Source organism: Tamandua tetradactyla, chromosome 8 (assembly GCF_023851605.1).
Source record: "Tamandua tetradactyla isolate mTamTet1 chromosome 8, mTamTet1.pri, whole genome shotgun sequence".
NCBI classification, from domain to species: domain Eukaryota; kingdom Metazoa; phylum Chordata; class Mammalia; order Pilosa; family Myrmecophagidae; genus Tamandua; species Tamandua tetradactyla.
This window is the reverse complement of record NC_135334.1, coordinates 51,144,188-51,149,284: the sequence shown is the minus strand read 5'-3', so window position 1 is coordinate 51,149,284 and position 5,097 is coordinate 51,144,188. Positions and strand designations below refer to the sequence as shown.

At 36.3% G+C, this 5,097-nt stretch overlaps 1 non-coding gene across 1 annotated transcript; it reads right to left on the bottom strand.

Annotated features, from left to right (window-relative positions):
* Positions 1–4,593: 4,593 nt before the first annotated feature.
* LOC143645422 (small Cajal body-specific RNA 6) lies at positions 4,594–4,848 on the bottom strand. The gene has a single exon (XR_013157131.1).
* Between the last annotated feature and the right edge of the window lie 249 nt (positions 4,849–5,097).

The window sequence follows — 5,097 nt, the reverse complement described above, 5'->3', positions numbered from 1 at the left end:
GGGTGCCCCTCCCCCCGCAAAAAAAGTCTTTCTCCTAATCCTAGAAATCTTAAAAACAGAAATCTGGTCACCTCAAAGTCTGCATATACCTTCAAACTACAGGCTTCCAACGAACCAGAGGTCTTGACCTGGAAGAGATCTGCACTATCACCAGTGTCGTGGATTAGAGGGTGGGGCTTATTTCTTGGTTGTTCACAAGACATTGGTGAGTCTCTAATGGCACAAGCACATGGTAAAGGTTCTCAGGGCTTTCCCTATGGGTAATTTAAGGACTAAGAGCATAAATCTCAGAACATTCATAGCTTTTATGTGCCTGTGGAAGTCAAACTTGACTGGCATTGGCTCAAATAGAATGAAGTATGGATAAGAAATAAGTAGTAGGAAATGCAAACAGAAGAAAGATGATTAGCAATTAGAGGTAGAATAGAATCGATTCCTGACCGCATAGGCCTCTCAGATAAGTAGACATATAAGATAACTCCCCAATCTGAAATTTTCATGTTATTCTGACTTTATCTTCAGCCTTTTGAGTTTCTGTAGCTAGAAGAAAGCCAAGATTAAAAAGAGGTTTAACCTAGTGAGATATTTTCCTAAGGAACAATATGGAACTATAAGTAGTTTTGCAATTCTCTGCTAGTTTAATAGTAAATCCTAGAATTAAAAAATGTAGTTTCCTGATTTTCTAGTGCAAACAACAGTCCTAACAAAAATGTTTATTTCAAGCTCCATTGGAAAAAGAGGAAAATAATCAATATTGGTCAAATAAGCAGCACATATTTTTAGGAGAAATACCATCCCAAGGATGGAAATAAACTGCTTAAAAAGAATGAACACATTTTGCTTTTTAATGTAACATTAATTATAGAGCTTACATGCCTCAGGAGTGTGTTCCTTCTCTTTAAATCATATACTGTTACAAACCGTCTTCTATGACCTTCACAAAACAGCTACTCTGGAATATTCTCACCCAATCGTGCCAATGTTCCTTCCCTCCACAGAAATAAAAGTCTCATTATTCCATTTCTTCAGCCTTTTCTCCCCTCTACAAACTTTTAATTCAAGTAATCACCAAGCTGGAAAATTGTGTCATTTTCCTAGCAGCAAGATCTTACCAATCTTTATTATCTTGTTTAATATACTTCACTTCCAAAATTAATATCAAACTACCTATAACCCACATTATTTCTTCTTAATTCTCTCTACAAATGTTAAAGTGGTAAATGTTATTTAGTCAATGCATACTTCAAATTCCAAAACTAAGAGCTTCTACTACCTTGGCTGCTGGTAATTAGACTCTTGAATATGTCCTTAGGTTTGTCTGAGTGGTTTCCAGGCACCATCTCAAGAACAATTTCCCTTGGTTCTTTTGATTCAGCTCCTCTCCCCCTTCCTGACATGCCACCATTAACTGCCTTTGCTGACAAGCACCATGGAGGGCTCCCTGCTTTGATGCACACGGCTTTCCTTCCATAACCGCACCCACCACTTGAACCTCAGAGAGATGATATACTTATCTTTTAATATCATTCCAAGTAGAAAGCATGCCCTCCCCTTTAATCTGTCACGAAATAGGAAAGACAAGCCTATAACTCCTATTGAGGGCAAATGGGTGGTCCAAGGATAATGCAATGGGAAATGCAAGAGAGAATGATTTACAGTAAACTGCAGGAACCCAGATAACTCCTGGGGTTTTTCAGTGGGTCATCTCCATGGCCTCCCTGGCTGCCTGGCCCTAGCCAAGTGCAGGTTCCCATCACCATTGCCAGAAAGGCTCAGGTCATCTCTATCACTCAGTGTCTGGACCAAACTCTCTCTCAACCCAAGGAAAGGAAAAGCTTCTCCCTTAATTCAGCATGAAGACTGCCTTTTAAATTTTCATTTCACATGCTCTAGTGAGGTCCTTTGGAACCCCAAAATCAGTCACACAATAATCTCAAATCCATACATTTACTAAGGTAATTGTTTTCATGCTTTAAATAATAAAGCCTAATTGAGGAGAGAAATGCAGCTCAACATTGAGCACTGGTGCCCAGTATCAACTGAGTTCTTTTCAGCCTCTCCTCAACATGGATTCATAAACTTTGGAGCTCTGATGTCATGCACACCACTTAGGGTTGCCTTAAAACACAGATAAAGAGCCAGGTATGACATGGGTATCCCATGTTTGTGACCAGACTTAGTGGAAAAATCACATTTGGCTCCATGATTCTGCCAATGAAAGTATTCCTTTTAATGGGGTTAAGAAAAATGTCAAAACATCCAAAAATATTCTATCTGTCCAATTTCAATCTTATGTCTCTTCTCATGCCAAAAAATTTTAAAAGGTAAAATTGAGATTCAGAAATCCTATGGATCATTAAACAAATACAGGTGGCTAAACTGCAAGGTAAACGTTTTGGGCCATAATATTGAGTAAGTTGATTTCTAAAAACCTAGCAGATTTTTAAAGTCACTATTCAGAAGCATGTATCAGAACTAACTTAGAAAAGTGGAAAAGGAGTTAATATTTTATGAAAGTCACAGGTGAGCATTTTTACATAGTCTACCTCATTTAATCACAACAAATATCCTGAAAGATAAATGTTGTTATTGCCACTTAACGAATAAGAAAGATGAGATTCATAAAGAATATGCAACTAGAGTAATGGCAGGCAGCTATCAAGCAAGAAAGCTGGGCTGGTTCTATCTGGCTGCAGGGACTGTGGTTTATCTTTTTTGAAGAAAGTCTTAAAAAAATCTAGTAAGATGTGAACTTAAAATGATCTATAGCAGACGGTAACTAATTTAAAACTTTGAAAAATGAACTGATTTCCTTCTTTTAAGAAATGTCTATTGCCAGGTGCCAAATTAGGCATGAGGAACCAATGTTCTCACGTGACTTGGTCAGTATGGGATAGTCCACTGGTTCCAGCTGCTAGGGAGAAGATAGCCTCAAGGGTTAGTTCAGCTCTCTTCTCAGCAGGATGAAGCACTCAACAGGATGAGTCAATTTTTAAATCTTTAAAAGTTGTTTGATAACTCAATGCTGATAAAAACACAACCCATTACTTCTGGGTTTCCTGACAGTGAAATAACTAGAATTTGGAAAGAATTACAAATCCCATACACTTGCTAAAGGTCCTACCTTAGTTCATAAATCCTGTGATGTGAGGTACATTTAGATGATATTTATGATTTGAATTTTATAAATGAGAAATCTATGGTTCAGAGAGGTTGAACAGCTTGGAAGCAATGAAGCCAAGAATCAAATTCAGGTCAATCGGATTTCACATTCAGAATGCTTTCTACTGTATCTTATAGAATCAGAAATTTCAAGCACCATTTAAAATTTGGTATAGCCAAAAACAGGATATGTGTAAATGTATATCTGAGAGAAAAATGTAGTCACAAAGCTGAATTATCAGTGGTGAAGAGCTGAGTCTGTGTGCAATGAATAGATTTTTCCATGAGCATTTCAAGACTGGAAGGTTTACTAGCTTGTCAGTCAGAGGACACTAGGGCCATTTATCTCTAGGTATGGGAGAAAAAAAACCAATCTAGGTAGTACACTAAGAAATCAGACACAAAAGAGTTAAAATGGAAAAAACTCACATGCCATCATCATGAAAACTAGAAACTCATAACTTCTTTAATGTCTCTTTGCCCAAAGACTTATGGGAAAATATACAAACTACTGTAATGTGAAACAATAAATATTAAATTTTAGAAGAATAACATTCCCCATAAATTTCCAAAAAGAAACAACCCATCAACAATTAAAACTATGTACGTGTCCTGTGCCATACTTTGGAAGTCAACTACAAAGTCGAGAAAGGATTGATTTCAGGTTGGGGGCATGAGGCAAGGATATGGATTCTTTGTGGAAGAAAAGGAAATGTCTTCATAAAGGTTATGGTGGGGAAGGCGTGTCTATTTACTTAGGTTGGATTGTATGGCGTGTAAATAAAACTGCTTAAAAATGGAAATAAAAGAGAATGGCTTGATTTGATATTTCCGAATGAACAGATTTTTTTTTCAGGCTTTATTCTTTGGGATCTGATTTAGAGGCTTAAATAGATGGATTTATCAAATAACTTGTCAGAAGAAAGACATTTATAGTTGATTTAGAACCTGACTTAGATGTTTTAAATTTTCTTTAGTTATGCTAATGGTAAAGGGAAATAAAGCAAATTGTATACAAGCATGTATCCAAAGATTCAGTTTAAAGATAGATCAAAAGAAAAAATAGGCGATGTAAGAAAATAATTAAAAGGAAAGAGCAAGAAGGAGAAAGGAAAGGATTAGTTTGTTCATTTAGGTTGGCAGCTTAGAAAGTTTAAAATGGCATTTCACTTTTTTAAAATTCATTTCCTTAACCATTCATAATATACAAAATTAAATAAATTTTCCTGTCATAGTGGCAACACTAACCATTCTCGGTCTTGATGCTAGAGAACATATGTGAAAATCTTCTCTGTCACAGACTAAAGATGATAATGTAATGTGGAAATAGAAAGAATCAAAATTTAGAAAAAGGGTGTATCAGTTTGAAAAAGTTCAATGTCAGTCATAAATATTTTTCTCGTTTTGTGTGTGTGTGTGTGTGTCTGTGTAGGTCTCAGATTGAAAACCTGAGATCATGCACTGTCACAGCCCATGCATGACTTACCCTCATGAACCTCCTTTGTAACTGATTCTGTTGGATACTCATCAGCTGTGAAACTTTTGCTCTCAGAAACACACACTGATAGAATCCCAAATTATCAGCTGCTCCATTATCCCATACATACAACTTAAATGTGACAGGAGAAAAAGAATGAGTTGCTGGGTATCATAAATATTTTGAGTATCTACTATACATCATACACTCAAATCTTTTAACTAATTTATTGAATTCTTTACCCTGCAACTTAAGGCTCACAGATAACCAAGTGACACATAAGGTGGACTTTTAATAACACTTATGTATTTTCCTAACATCAAAAATACTACTTATTTGAAGAATTTCCCCATAATGCTGCAATGGAGTAGCTGATACCAGACTTGTCCTCCTGCCAGAGGCAAGCAAAAACTGGACAAAGTGTTTGAGGTCACTGTTTCAGGCATTGCATAATAACC